This window comes from Vulpes lagopus, chromosome 1 (assembly GCF_018345385.1).
Source record: "Vulpes lagopus strain Blue_001 chromosome 1, ASM1834538v1, whole genome shotgun sequence".
In the NCBI taxonomy this organism is placed as follows: Eukaryota; Metazoa; Chordata; class Mammalia; order Carnivora; family Canidae; genus Vulpes; species Vulpes lagopus.
In genome coordinates, this window is record NC_054824.1 from 5,484,666 (window position 1) to 5,501,053 (window position 16,388).

General features: G+C 38.9%; 1 long non-coding RNA gene across 3 annotated transcripts in view; it reads right to left on the minus strand.

Moving 5' to 3' along the window:
• Positions 1-1,297: 1,297 nt before the first annotated feature.
• LOC121489893 overlaps positions 1,298-16,388 on the minus strand; it is a 41,347-nt gene continuing 26,256 nt past the window's right edge. For all 3 annotated transcript variants that reach the window (XR_005987452.1, XR_005987451.1, XR_005987455.1), the window contains exon 4: positions 1,298-1,483. This is a non-coding gene — a long non-coding RNA (uncharacterized LOC121489893). The remainder of the gene's footprint in view (positions 1,484-16,388) is intronic.

The window sequence follows — 16,388 nt, forward strand, 5'->3', positions numbered from 1 at the left end:
TAATGAAAAAGATGTGGTTTGAGTTTGCACTCTAGATTCCCTCCAGCGTAGGATTTGTCTTACAAGAACGTGAATTTGTTCACATTTCTCCATGAAACCTGTTGAAAGAAGCTATGTGTGGTGCGGTAGGTATATAGACTACTCTTACCATGTTTTTAAAAGCATCCAACTCAAACTGGGAATTGGGACAAAAGATGAATGTTGCTTATTTTATGATAATAATAATTCAAAGAGAATGTGGTGGTTATACTTGGAATAAAGATAAAAGAAGTATTTATGTGTTTTACAAGCTATTCAATTATTTGATGGTTGCTTATTGAAATGAAGAATCTCTCTACTAAACCACCTCAAACACTAATTGTGGTGTAAACATAATTTGGCTTATAATTGCTTATAATTAGTTGCTTTTCTATTACTATTATGCTTTTTCCCAATGCAATTTAAGTTAATATAAAAGTGCCAAGAATCTTGGCAAGGTAAGTCTTTGTTAATTTGATAGAGGATAATTGAGTGTCTACCAATTGAATTGGTCCTTTGTGAAATTTTTCATTTTTCTTAAGCATCATTACCATCTTGAGGCTCAAGTCCCTTGTACTACGTTGTTCAGTTAATCTCATTTAAATATTTTGCTGAACTTAATGTGTCCAAAACATATCTTTGGCCCCCTCAGATGATTTAACACAGAGCAAGCCTGAGTAATTTTTTTTAAACATAAATCCAATTATGACACTTCTCTTAATATTTATAAATCCTCCAGTGGTTTCCCCTTATACTTGAAATCAAAATTCCTTACCTTAGTCTTCAAACCCCTACATGATCTGGTCTTCAATTAATTCTTTTCCAGGCCCATCTCTACTGTTCATTTACTCCCTAAGCCCTAGCCATACTGGCCTTTCTCGTTTTAGGTCCTTTTCTTTTCTTTTTTTTTTCTTTTAAGGTTTTATTTATTTATTCATGAGAGACAGAGAGTGAGAGGCAGAGACATAGGCAGAAGGAGAAGCAGGCTCCATGCAGGGAGCCCCACTTGGGACTTGATCCCAGGTCTCCAGGATCCCTGGTCTCCAGGATCACACCCTGAGCCAAAGCCAGAAGCTCAACCACTGAGCCCCCCAGGCGTCCCTTTTAGGTCCTTTCTATTGGTCTCACAAGCTCTCTCTCCACCTTGTATAGCGTTTTCATTCTTTTCACTAAGCTCTTAGCTTAAATGTCCCCGCCTCTGAGAAGTCACTGGTAGTAGTAGGGAGTAGGCTAAGATAACAAAGAGAACCAAATGTAATACTCAAAAAAAAAAAAAAAAAAAGGTTTAAAGTTTATTTCTCTCACATAACATCCAGAGGCAGGGAGGTGGTCAAGGGTGAGTGAGTGGGTAGCTCTGCTTTGGGAGATCATTCAGGAGCCCTGGTTCCTTCTAGCCAGTTCTTACCACAGGTTGCAATCTTCATTCACATGATTAAAGCTCATCCACATCTCTCTACATTCCAGCCTGGAAAAAGAGGAAAGAAAGAAAGTGCAAAATAATAATAATAATAATAATAATAATAATAATAATAATAATTTTCTTATGAAAATAAGACCTGGAAATTACAGTATCAGTTCTGCTCACTTAGTCACATGTTCACACCTAGCTGCAAAGAAGGCTGGAAAGTATGGTTCCTACTTGGGTAGCTAGTTGCCCAGTCAAAACTTGGCCAATCCTGTTACTTAAGAGGAAGCAGGGAGAGAATGGATGTGGGGACCATTCTCTAGACCTGGCACACTTTTCCTTACTTTCTAATCTATAGTAGCCAAGTAGACACTCCCCAACACACCATTCTGCTTTTAATTCTCTGCATAATCCTTAGTGTTCCTATATTTACTCATTTGCTGATTGTCTGGTCTCCCTCAAATTTTAAGCTATGTAAAATTTTGTTTTTGCTTAAAACTATATAGCATTGCCCCAAAAAAGTATTTGGCATAATGTATTCAATCAGGATTAGTTGAAAACATGAATTTTTAAGTGTCCTCTTAACAGATCCTGCTCTTTCAAACTAACCTTATCTCCCAACATTCCCTCAAAGTCCCCCCCACCCTGGCAATTCTTCACACTATAAAAATCTTACTCAATTTCCAATACTAGCTATAATTCAGCTATAATTCCACATATAACATTCTCTAGGAGAGTACTCCAGCACACACTGACTATATTAGTTATCTCTTGGTGCATGATAAATTACCCAAACTTAGTTGCTTACAACAGTACACATTTATCATTCTCACTATTTGTGTGGGTCAGGAGTTTGCACATGGCTTAGCTGAGTCCTCTGTATCAGGGTCTCTCACAAGGCCACAGTCAAGATACTGGCCTGTGCTGTGGTCCCATCTGGTGGTTTGTCTAGGAAAGGAGCTGTTTCATGTTCTTGTGTTTGTTGGAGGAATTTAGTTCCTATAAGCCATTGGACTGATGGCCTCAGTTCCTTGCCATAGGTCAGTTCACAACATAGTATCTTGCTTCATAAAACCCAGAAACAGAGTATGCTAGTAAGCCAGAAATTACAATCTAATATAATTATGGAGTGGCATCCCTTTGGGTTTACACCACTGTCATATTCTACTGGTTAAGAAAACTAGAATAAAGTCAGCAGTTTTACCCCTCCTGAAGGGGAGTAGATTCAGGGTATAAATTCTGTGACTTGGGGATCACCGAGAGCCAGTTTAGAATCTACCTACCATCACATTTACCACCTTTGGGGAACTCCAGAAGCATTTATTAATTTTTTTATTTTTATTTATTTTTTTAAGATTTTATTTAATTATTCATGAGAGACACAGGCAGAGGGAGAAGCAGGCTCCATGCAGGGAGCCAGACGCAGGACTTGATCCTGGGTTTCCAGGATCATGCCCTGGACCAAAGGCAGGCGCCATACTACCGAGCCACCCAGGCTGCCCTTATTAATTTTTTTTAAAGATTTATTTATTTATTTGAGGAAGAAGGGGTTTGGGGGGGGGAGAGGGAGCGAGAAACCCAAGCCAATTCTGCGCTGAGCGCGGAGCCCAATGCAGGGCATGTTCTCGCAACCCTGAGATGATGACATGAGCAGAAACCAAGAGTCTCAGGCCCAACTGACTGTGCCACCCAGGTGCCCCTCTAGAAACATTTATAATTAAGACCACATAATTTACCATTAAATACCTTCATTGTTGATTTAATATGCCAACTAAATTGGCATTCCATATCTTCTATTTTGATATCCCAATCTCAAAACAAGGTGCAGATGTACATTTTCATAAACTTGAATTGAATTTCAAGTAACTAGGTGATGTGCTAGAGCTGGTTTCTTCCTGTTTGCAAGAGCCATTTGTTAAGTTCTTAGAACTTTTAGGAGCCAATTGACATAGGTAGATTGAATTGGCCACGGTAGGAGCATTTACTTCAAGGAAATTGGTAAACTGTACAGTTGGGGCTCTCCATACCCTCTAAGAGTCAGTTGTTAAACATTTACCAGTACACCACTGTCACAAATCTGTCACGCTCATGGTGTTGAAAACATGGTTTTCTCTAATATAAATGTGACTTCCACCACCCAAGGCTGTTACGGGGCTTCCTTGGGATTATAAGTGATAACAGTGGTTTGGAAACTGAAGAACAGCATACAAGATAAGACATGGCATTATCACCACAAAATACAAAACCAAGGTACTGAGGAAAGGAACATCACTGCAATACCTTATGTGTTTTACATTAAATTGTGAAACAAAAGTGCCCAGATATAATCTGTCCCAAAAGCTGTTTGACTTCTTTGGTGTGACTAATGTGAATAAGAGAAGACATATCAAAAGTGAAAATATAGTTTTATTTTAGAATGATTCCCCTTAATGTTTTGTGCTGTATTTCAATCTATCAGACATAGGGGAAGGACAGTAACATAAGAAAGTGAAACTAATAAGAGAGAATAAGAATTGCAGAATAGAACAAATTTAGTGATGGTGTTTCCTAGGCTGAATGAACTATTTAACCACAGATATAAAGTTAAAAATAAGAAAAGATTGACAATGACCTTAATGGAAATGGACAAAGCCATTTATAAACAATGAACTGGCCACTGTCCTGGTAAAATATGCTAACATGATTTTCTTACTTGTTTTCATCAATAATTAAAAATTCAGGAAGTAAAGAATTTGTAATGTGCTGTTTGCAAGTTTCATGTGGTTCATAAACCTTTTTAGTTTTAAATATTTAAGCACATAGCCTCTTCAAAGGTTTTCAAATTTTTTCTGGAGACTTTTTGTTATTGTTTTGAGCAACACTTTTGTATTTTCTTTTTCTGTCATGATCCCAATTTGTACCTATTCTGTCATCTAAAGGATTAAAAAATTAAGTGTTGGGCACCTGGGTGGCTCAGTGGTTGAGCGTCTGCCTTTGGCCCAGGGCGTGATCCTGGGTCCCAGGATCGAGTCCCACATCAGGCTCCCTGCATGGAGCCTGCTTCTTCCTCTGCCTGTCTCTCTGCCTCTCTTTCTGTGTGTATCTCATGAATAAATAAATAAAATCTTTTAAAAAAGTGTTTTGAATGTGTATAAAATATAAATGTAAAAATATCACAAATCACATCTTTTTTTACAAAATAAAATTATTTTCAGATACTTCAAAGAGCTATTTTTTCAAAATGTATAATTATGGTAAAATGAAAGACAATACATATATGAATGATAATAATTCCTAAAATTATCATTATAAAGGTAAGTTTAATTTGATTTTTACCAATTTATGAAACATTATAATTAAACTTCACAATTCTTGTGCGGCATGTTCACTTTGCTACTAATGTAAAGAGTTTATATCACACTTCATGTATATTATGCCTATAACTACCTATACATAATTTTTTCCCTTTTTTAAGTAGGCTCCACACCCAACACAGGGCTTGAACTCACAACCCTGAGATCAACACCTAAGATCCAGAGTTGGATGCTCTACTGACTGAGCCACCTAGGTGTCCCTACATAAAGTTAAGAATAATATAGAAGTGTTCAGTATCAGGACGCCTGGGTGGCTCAGCAGTTGAGCGTCTGCCTTTGGCTCAGGGCGTGATCCCAGGGTCCTGGGCTCGAGTCTCGCATCAGGGTCCCCACATGGAGCCTGCTTCTCCCTCTGCCTCTCTCTGTGTGTCTCTCATGAATAAATAAATAAATAAATAAATAAATAAATAAATAAATAAATAAATACTTTAAAAAAATTCAGTATTGCAAAATGTTTCTCAACCATCATGTTCATTTGTTTGAATTTTCATCCTAATTTGTAAGTATCTTTGGTATGCTAAGAGACGCAAGAAAATGGATACTTGGCACCAGCAAAAGATACTTCACGAGGCCCAAAGCTATTGCATTCACAATAAGAGGAAGAATTTGACAATTATTTTGTCTCTTCTTTTTTAAAAGATTGATTTAATCTTAAATAATTGAAAATTTTTAAAGATTTATTTAATCTTAAATAAATTACTGCTTCTCCCTCCTCTGCCTGTGTCTCTGCCTCTCTCTCTCTCTCTCTGTGCGTGTGACTATCATAAATAAATAAATAAATAAAATTAAAAAAAAAGAAAAAGGGAACCCTGGGTGGTGCAGCGGTTTAGCACCTGCCTTTGGCCCAGGGCGCGATCCTAGAGACCCGGGATCGAATCCCACGTCGGGCTCCCGGTGCATGGAGCCTGCTTCTCCCTCTGCCTGTGTCTCTGCCTCTCTCTCTCTCTCTCTCTGTGCGTGTGACTATCATAAATAAATAAATAAAAAAAATTAAAAAAAAATCTTAAATAAATTACATTTATTTATTTATTTATTTATTTACGTACTTATTCATGAGAGAGACAGACTGAGAGAGAGAGGCAGAGACATAGGCAGATGGAGAAGCAGGCTTCTCACAGGGAGCCTGATGCGGGACTCAATCCTGGATCCCAGGATCACAACTTGTGCCAAAGGCAGGCGCCCAACCGCTGAACCACCCAGGCATCCCTATTTTGTCTCTTCTATGCAAACCCTCCCCATATTACAAAGGTCTTTCTTCTATGTCAACAATACCATAAACCAAAAGCCTTTTTTTTTTTTTTTTAAGATTTTACTTATTTATTAGGAGAGACACACAGAGAGAGAGAGGTAGAGACACAGGCAGAGGGAGAAGCAGGCTCCATGCTGGGAGCCCGAGGTGATCCTGGGTCTCCAGGATCACAACCTGTGCCGCTGAGCCACCCAGGTGTCTCTAAACCGAAAACCTTTATGGCATTTGTATTCAGTTGCCACTGTGAACATAGGACAAGATGTACAGAAAAGTATTTCCCTGGTGTCTAATTGGTGTTCTTTCCAGGAGTGGATATTTAAGTTCATGAGTCACACTATGCCAACAATGTGCTCCGAATTTCAAGTGACAGAGGTAAACTCATATATTATTTAACAAATGCTTTTTGAGGGTATGTTTGTGACATGCAGGGTCCAGAGCAGAGCTGGTACTGGTTCCAGAGTTCACAGAAGTATTATCTCTGGACTGTAGCTTCTAACAGCTTTTTATACCTGTGGCTTAAAGCCCCAACCTCTGCCCCCCCACCTCTTCCCTAGTCCTTATATGCCATTGGTAAGCACTAAGTTTTGTGTTTTCTTTTAGACTTTAAAAATTTGAGAGGAGGGGAAACATAAGAGAGTGGCACAGGGAGAGGAAAAGGGAGAAGCAGACTCCTGCTGAGCAGGGAGTCCAATGTGGGGCTCATCCCAGGACTCTAAGATCATGACCTGAGCCAAAGACAAGACACTTAACCGACTGAGCCACCCAGGCTCCCCCAGCAGCCATTCTATCTTAAAAAAAAAAAAAAAAAATGTCAGATTGAAATAAAAATGCCCTGGGGTGCCTGGCTGGCTCCAATGATAGAACATGTAACTCTTGATTGTGAGTTGTAAATTTGAGCCCCACATTGGGTGTAGAAATTACTGGAAAAAAAGAGCTCAGATTCGGGACCCCTGGGTGGCTCAGCGGTTGAGCATCTGCCTTCAACTCAGGTCATGATCCTGGAGACCCTGAATCGAGTCCCACGTCAGGCTCCCCACAAGAAGCCTGCTTCTCCCTCTGCCTGTGTCCTTCATGAATAAATAAATCTAAAAAAAAGAGCACAGATTCACTGAGGGAAAATATTTACAGAAATTCAGTTCTTGTATCCATTGCTTATGGCAAACTTTAAAGTCAAGTACTATGGGAAATAAGTTCTTTTGAATTTTAAATTTTGAGTTCTAAGGGAAAATTAGCCCTATTCTCTCCCTCTCTCAGGTCAAATGTCTAATTTCAGAAAGCAAATCAAAATTTCTCAGAGTTTGGAGACTTGTATTCCCAGAAGCTAAATACCTCTAAGTCAAAGAACTCTACAAACTCCCATTTGAGGCTCATTCCAAGAGGAAAAAAACCTTGGGCCGCCTGGGTGGCTCAGTTGGTTGAGTGTCCGATTCTTGATTTTAACTCAGGTTATGATCTCAGGGTCACGGAATCCAACACTGGGCATGGAGCCTGCTTAAGATTCTCTTTGTCTTCTCCCCCGCACCTTGCACATGTAACTTTCTCTCAAAAAACAAAACAAACAAACAAAACAAAAAAAACCCCACACCCTCAACTTCTTTCTATGGTGATGCCTGCAAGTTCAGAAGCCATGAGCTTACAATCTGTTTTGTAGTGCTTAAATACTTAGTCAAGTACTAGATATTTGAAAAGCTTTTTTCTTTTTTTTAATTTTTTAAAAATTTATTTATGATAGTCACACACACACACACACACACACACACACACACACACACACAGAGAGGCAGAGACATAGGCAGAGGGAGAAGCAGGCTCCATGCACCTGGAGCCTGACGTGGGATTGGATCCAGGGTCTCCAGGATGGCACCCTGGGCCAAAGGCAGGCGCCAAACCGCTGCACCACCCAGGGATCCCATGAAGAAAGCTTTCAATATTTAGAGAGAGATCAAAGTAAATAGGAAAGAAAGGAAACCAGAGAAAACAGAAATAATGTAGACAGTAGAAGTAAACTTCCAAGAACAAAGGCCATAATTATACATCATGAGGATAGGAGAAATTATTCTATCCACCAAAACAAAAGAAAACGCACAAAAATAGAATCCTACATAAATAAGGAATGTTCAAAAAAAACAAAAGAGAGTACTTGAAAATTAAAAATAGCTGACAAAAAAAAAAAAGGTGGGAGATAAATTTGAAGAAATCTCTAGGTCTCTTGGGCGCCTCAGTGGGTTAAGTATCTGACTCTTGATCTCAGCTCAGGTCTTGATCTCAGGGTTGTGAGTTCAAGCCCAGTGTGGAGCCAACTTAAAAAAAAAGTTAAGAAAGCTCTAAGAAAGTAGGACAAGCTAGAGATGAAACATAGGACAATTAGTTGATCAGTCCAAGAATCCCCCTATCCAAATAATAAGAAAGAAAGAAGAGAGGGGGGTAATACTCAAATAAATAATATTATGCAATATAATAAAAAGATTCAAAACAGTGAATTCTTTGGTTTAAAGTTCTCACCAGGCCAAAATGAATTTAAATTAAAAAAAAAAGAAAAGAAAGCGCTCACCTGGTGCTCCACACAATGAATGAAAAAAAAAAAAAAAGACCCACACAAAGGCATATATTTGTAAAATTTCAGAACACTTTAAATAAAGATTTTAAAAATATCCAGAGAAAAAAGATCTTATTTTTAAGTAATCTTCACATCCAACACAGGGCTCGAACTCACAACCCAGAAATCAAGAGTTGCATGCTCTGCCAACTGAGCTGTGAGTCAGGCAGTCCCCCTTCCCATTTTTATTGTTTTATTTACTTGATTTTATTTTTTTAAGATTTTATTTATTCATTCGTAAGAGACACACAGAGAGAGGCAGAGACATAGGTAGAGGGAGAAGCAGGTTCCCTGTGGGGATCACACCCTTAGCCAAAGGCTGATGCTCCAACCACTGAACTACCCAGGTGCCCCCCTTCCCATTTTTAATAGACTAAACTATATCTACCACATACCAAAAGCCTACCTTGTTTTGTAATAAGAAGAATATGCTGATATGATTTGACATTTCTGCCATCCATAGCCTGAACTCCCAAGTTGAAAGAGACTTAAAAAAAACTGAGAAAGTCCAGCTTCAACCTATCTAGTATCTGGTAACTTGAGATACTGATTGTTTCATCCCCACCCACATCCCCTTCTCAGATAATCTGCCCAACCCACAGTCCCCGGAAGGGGCACCCTAATTCCATTAGACCTTGACTCCTGAGCTGTGGCTGATTAGACAAGGGGAGGGGATCCCTGGGTGGCTCAGCGGCTTAACGCCTGCCTTCAGCCCAGGGTGTGATTCTGGGGTCCTGGGATCGAGTCCCACATCAGGCTCCCTGCATGGAGCCTGCTTCTCCCTCTGCCTGTGTCTCTGCCTCTCTCTCTCTCATGAATAGACTTAAAAAAAAAAAAAAGACACGGGGAGAAGATCTAACCCAGTCAGGTTCTTTTGCTTGATTATTTGAACCGAGAGACCAAGACATTGAGTCAGTAACTTTGTGCAGGAAAGTAGAACTGTAAGTCAGGTAGGCTCAGGAGTGGAAGCCATTTTTTTCCTGTATGCATGCAAATAAATGGAGAAATCTGATCTTCAGAGATATGCCATAACCTGGATGTGGCAAAAGAAGCAGAAATCATACAGCTCTAGAGAAAGATGGAGAAAGTCTGACAAGTTGACCATTTCTCTATTTGTGTTGGGAACCATGAGATTTCTCCTCTGGGGCGTTTTTTTTTTAAGATTTATAAAAAGATTTATTTTTTTTCAAGATTTTATTTATTTATTCGTGAGAGACAGAGAGAGAGAGAGAGAGAGAGAGAGGCAGAGACACAGGCAGAGGGAGAAGCAGGCTCCATGCAGGGAGCCCGACGTGGGACTGGATCCGGGGTCTCCAGGATCTTGTCCTGGGCTGAAGGCGGTGCTAAACTGCTGAGCCACCCAGGCTGCCCAAGATTTATCAATTTATGAGAAAGAGAGCACACTCACACACATGCAAGTGGGGGGAGAGGGACTTTTTTAAATTTTTTTTTTTTTAAGATTTATCTATTTATGAGAGAGAGGGAGCACACTCAGACACGTGTGGGGGAGAGAGGCAGAGGGAGTGAATCTCAAGCAGACTCTAAATAAACAAATATTTATAGAAATATATATAAATTTATGTATTTCTATAAATAAATAAAATCTTAAAAAAATAAAAGTGTAACTTTAATCCAGTAAATTAAAGTCTATACACAAAACAAAGCTCTCCTTTGTACACTGACGTAATTAATGGGACTGATGATGCTTTGCTGGACAACAGTACTCCCGGGTCCTCACTACCAGATGTTGAAAACACTGTTCCACATGACGGTCAAACATTTTCCTTTATTTATCTACCAACTGAGCCAGCCAGGCGCTTCAAGATAGTTCCCTTTGGTTATTTTCTTGTTTTTAAAATATGTAAGGTTACATTTTTTTGTGTGTGGAGTTTTTTCTTGGTCCCTTGTTGAAACTTTAACAAATACAATGTTGAGATCTCTATTTGAGAAAGTCTCTGCTGAGAAATTATCAAAATAGAGAATTTTTAGCCATATACTCAGAGAATGTGGAGAGAAAACCTCCCCAGGTAGATATTCATAAACATACCTTATCTTCACATTTTTTTGCAGAACCGGTTTGGTATTACTTATTCAAAATCCACAATTGTAGGGGCACCTGGGTGGCTCAATCAGCTAAGCATCTGACTTTTGGTTTCGGCTCACATCATGATCTCAGGGTCTTGGGATGGAGCCTCAGGTCAGTATGTGCTCAGAGCACAGTCTGCCTGAAATTCTCTTACCCTCTGTCCCTCCTGCTTGTGCTCTCATTCTCTCCGTCTCAAATAAACAAATAAATCTTTTAAAAAAAAGAAAACCAAAATCCACAATTGTAGTTTTTTTTTTTTTTAAGATTTTATTTATTTATTCATGAGTGACACAGAGAGAGAGAGAGGCAGAGACACAGGCAGGGGGAGAAGCAGGCTCCATGCAGGGAGCCTGATGTGGGACTCGATCCCAGGTCTCCAGGATCACACTCTGGGCCGAAGGCAGGCATTAAACCACTGAGTCACCCAGGGATCCCCCCCAATTGTAGCGTTCAACTTAGGAAAATTTTGTTGTGTCTCCTGTGTACTTAGCACTACGTGAAAGAATAAGATAAGGACCCTTCAAAGGACCATACATTAAATACACGAAACTAGAAATTTATATACCTCAGTATAAATTTAGCTAGCAAAATTCATTCCATAGAATATAAGAATTACAAAAAATTGAAGTAGGGGAGCTCACACTGTTAAGAAGAGTAAATAACTTTTTGTATTGGTGAACATCAGATAATTATGGGTATTCTAGTATCTTGTCATGTCACAAAGTATGCATTTTTTTTTAAAGATTTTATTTATTCATTAATGAGAGAGGGAGAGAGAGAGGCAGAGACACAGGCAGAGGGAGAAGCAGGCTCCATCCAGGGAGCCCGACGTGGGACTCGATCCTGGGACTCTAGGATCACACCCTGGGCCGAAGGCAGGCGCTAAACCAGGGATCCCCTGAATTTTTTTTTTTTAAAGTATGCACTTTAATATTTTTTTATTTTTTAATTTTAATTTTTATTATTTTTAAAGTATGCACTTTTAAAGTAGATTCCTCTTTAAATGGCTTTCAAATTCTGAGATAATAAAAACCATTCAGTTATTCATAAGTCAATGTTTATAATCATTAAATCCTTATGAAAGTAAGATGGACCAAAAATGAAAAACATTATCATCATAGATGAAAGAAAATAAATTATTTCTACCCTTGGGTAATTAAAAATTAGAATATCTTATAAATTTAACTATATATGACAAGTTAATTTTTATCTACTTTGAATAGCGAAGTTATAGTACTTTTTATTTAGTTTCATATCTAAAAGAAATGTGAAAGTTTTCCATTCCTTTTGATAATTCTATAACCTGTATTTATCTAGTATTACTTGCACTTAGCCTTAAAAGGAATATAACCTTGGGGATCTCTGGGTGGCTCAGCGGTTTAGCACCTGCCTTTGGCTCAGGGTGTGATCCTGGAGTCCCGGGATCGAGTTCCACATTGTTCTCCCTGCATGGAGCCTGCTTCTCCCTCTGCCTGCGTCTCTGCCTCGCTCTCTCTCTCTCTCTCACGAATAAATAAATAAAATCTTTACAAAATTTGAATATAACCTTTTTGTTGCTTAAAAGCTTAGTTTTCCCTAATAATATTCCTTTTTTGAAAAATGTTTTATTTATTTATTTGAGAGAGGAGGGAGAGAGTAGATGAGAATGAGGGCAGGAACAGAGGAGGGAGAAGGATAAGCAGACTCTGCACTGAGTGTAGAGCCTGCTGTGGGGCTCAATCCCAGGATCCTGAGATCATAACCTGAGTTGAAACCAAGAGTCTGGCACTCAATGGACTGAGCCACCCAGGTACCCCTCCCTAAGAATATTCCTAAGAAAAACAATATTTAAGGAAGTAATCACTTCAGTTGGTCTAATTATTACTTTTATTAATTTTTCAATGAGTATTTTTTTTAAAAGATTTTATTTATTTATTCATGAGAGACACACACAGAGAGAGGCAGAGACACAGGCAGTGGGAGAAGCAGGCTCCCTGTAGGGAACCTGATGCGGGACTGGATCCTAGGTCTCTAGGATCACGCCCTGGGCGGAAGGCAGGCACTAAACCGCTGAGCCATCCAGCAATCCCCACCAATGAGTATTTTAAAGCTTAATTTTTTTAAAGACAGCAATTATGAGGGCAGCCTGGGTGGCTCAGTGGTTTAGCGTCGCCTTCGGCACAGGGCGTGACCTTGGGGTCCTGGAATCGAGTCCCACGTCGGGCTCCCTGCATGGAGAGCCTGCTTCTCCCTCTGCCTGTGTCTCTGCCTCTCTCTGTGTCTCTCATGAATAAATAAATAAAATCTTTTTTAAAAAAAAGAAAGAAAGCAATTATGTGAACAAAGTATTACAGTTATAATTATAGCTCAGTTTTGTTCAAATAGGCTGGTTTAATGTATATACTTCAGCCACTTAGAATTATAATTACACTGAAGGAGCATTTATTTTATCCATTCACATTATACTTCCACCAAGGAATTATATGGAAAGAAGTGATTCCCTTCTCCTTTGTACTCGTTTATTTTCCTTTTCATGTACCTTGCTGACCCACATAAAAGTTAGTTATAGCCCGTTTAAATTCAGTCTCTGGTGTGAAGTAGTGTATTGCTTAACTGTAACCCAACGTGTGAGAAGGGGAGTGTCAACTGTTTCTCCACAGCAGTGTCTTTAGCAATTAAGGTGTGGCATCACTAGTGCTATAGAACCCTATTCCAGTCAAACATGTTTCTGTTCTGCATGTTCCATTGTGGAGTAAACTTTTAAAAAAATTATATATTTATTCATGACAGATACACAGAAAGAGGCAGAGACACAGGCAGAGGGAGAAGCAGGCTCCCTTGGGGAGCCTGATGCAGGACTTGATCCCAGGACCCCGGGATCATGACCTGAGCCGAAGGCAGATACTCAACCATTGAGCCACTTAGGCGTCCTTGGAGTAAACTTTCTAATATAAAGCATCTAATACTTAAAGAAAAAAAAAAAAAAAGCTATAAAAAAGAAAAATTACCACTCAAAACCCAAAGTCATTCATAGTGTCTGAAAATTCCTGGACATAAAGTATCAGTCACTGGATTTTTCCTTCACCCCTGCCAAGTTCCACCTCCCTGAGCAGGCTTCCCAACAGAAAATGAGAGAGGGGAGCAGGGAAATGTTGCTAAGTAACACACTGGGTACAGTTGTGCAGTGGGCCTATCAGCTGACACAACCTTGAGCTTTGTGCTGGTTTATAACCATTCCACAATATGATAAAAGAGCTGCAATATTATGTTGATACAGAGAGGCAAAATAGAGAGTTCCTAACCTCAACTGCTAGTCCAAAAAGTCAAGTAGTTGAAGAATGATATAGTTACTTATACTTACAACCTTTTCTGGTAGTCTTGTTTTTTCCCAGAACACTTTTAGGTTTAGCTATTATTTTTATGTACTCATGAATGAATTAACTAAATTTAATCATTCATTCATTCAACAACTATTCTCTGAGTACCTATTATGACATTTTGTTAGGTCTTTTTTTTTTTAAGGACTTTATTTATTTGAGAGACAGAGAGAGAGAGGGAGGAAGATAGAGCACAAGTGGAGGGTGGGGAGAGGGAGCAGCAGGCTCTCCACTAAGCCGGGGGAGCCCCAATGTGGGGCTGGATCCCAGGACCTTGCAATCATGACCTGAGCTGAAGGCAGATGCTTAACTGACTGAGCCACTCAGGTGCCCCAGGTCTTACTTGTTGAAATTGAGACTCTTAAATGATATTGTGAGGTTTCCATAAGCAGTTTGTTATAAAAATGAACGAGTATAGAGATCCAAATCATCAATTCCTTGAATCACTTATTATTGTCACATTTTATTTTTGAGAAAAGGTTAGAATTTGAGCCTTTATTTGATATGCTTATGAGATACAGAACAAATATTTCCCAACTGGTAAGGGAGGTGGGGAGAAAGTCTAAATATGAATAGCTACATAATACATATTAGAAAATCCATCATGTTAATGAAGAATTTACCAGAATTCCCTTTTAAACAGCAGCTCTCAGTTTGACTTTAATCAATTTATACACAATTTAAAGTTTTATTTACTTAAGTAATCTCTATACCCCATGTGGGGCTCAAACTCATGACCCCAAGATCAACAGTTGCATGCTCTTTTGACTGAGTCAGCCAAGTGCCCCAATTTATACACATTTTAAAGGGGTGCCAGGGTGGCTCTGTTGGTTCAGCATCCGACTCTTGGTTTTGGCTCAGATTGTGAGATCTTGCCCTGCATCAGGCTCTGCACTCAGTGGGGAATCTCCTGGAGATTCTCTCTCTCCTTTTCCCTCTGCCCACCCACACCCCTCTCTTTCACAAATAAATAAATCTTTAAAAAAAAAAAAAAAAAGGGAGGGGCACCTGGGTAGCTTAGCTGGCTAAGCATCTGCCTTTGGCTCAAGTTAGGATCTTGGGGTTCTGGGATTGAGCCCTGTGTTGGGCTTCCTGCTCAGTGGGAGGTCTGCTTCTCTTTCTCCCTCTGCCCCTCCCTCCTGCTCATATACTCATGCACATGCTCTCTCTCAAATAGGTAAAAAAAAAAAAAAAAAAGGACATTGGGGTGCCTGGCTCACTCATTTGGAAGAACACATGACTCTTGGTCTCAGGGTCCTGAGTTTGAGCCAACATTGGTTGGAGAGAGGATTTTTTTTTAAAAGGGTGTAGGGGCACCTGGGTTGCAAAGTCTGTTGAGCATCCAACTCTTGGTTTCAGCTGAAGTCTCAGGGTTTTGGGATCAAACCATCAGGCTCTTTGTTGAGTGTGGAGTCTGCATGGGATTTTCTTTCTCCCTCTGTCCTTCACACTTGTGTGCTCTCTCTCAAATAAAAAAAATAATAATAATAAAAAAATAATAAATAAATAAATAAATCTCTTTAAAAAGGGGGTGTAGAGCTAACTAAAAAAAAAGTGTATGGTTCTTTAAAGTGAGCTATAACTGTTATTTATTTTTGCATATTCAGCCCCTATTCTTTGTCTAGTGTAACTCTTCTTTTTTTCCTGGCAAATTTAATATGCCTAATATATATGAATAATGCTAATATTTATTGGCTGCTTAATTTATACAACCTGGAGTCATGTTAAATACTACATGCTTTATTTCACTTAGGTTTTAAGAAGTAGATATTGCCATTATCTCCACTTTACAAGTAGTAAAAGGTTATACAAACACCCCTATGTTAATTGCAGCTTATTTACAATAGGTAATATATGGAAGCAACCTAATTGTCCATCAATAGATGAACAGATAAAGAAGATGTGGTGTATATATATATACACAATGCAACATTACTCAGCTATAAAAAAAAGAACAAAATAATTGCAATTTGCAACAGCATGGATGGATCTTGCTAAGTGAAATAGTTGGTTAGAGAAACAAATATCATACAAGTTCACTTATATGTGGAATTTAAGAAACAAAACAAATATACAAGGAAAAAAAGAGATAGACAAAAAACAAAACAAAACCAGATTCTTAACTATAAAGAACAAACTGGTGGTTGCAGGGGAGGAGGTGGGGGGATGGGTGAAATAGGTGATGGGAATTAAGAATACACTTACTGTGATGAGCTCTGAGTAATGTATAATCACTATATTGTACACCTGAAACTAATATAACATTGATGTTACTTATACTGGAGTTAAATTTTTAAAACTTCCTACCAAATACAAAAACAAATG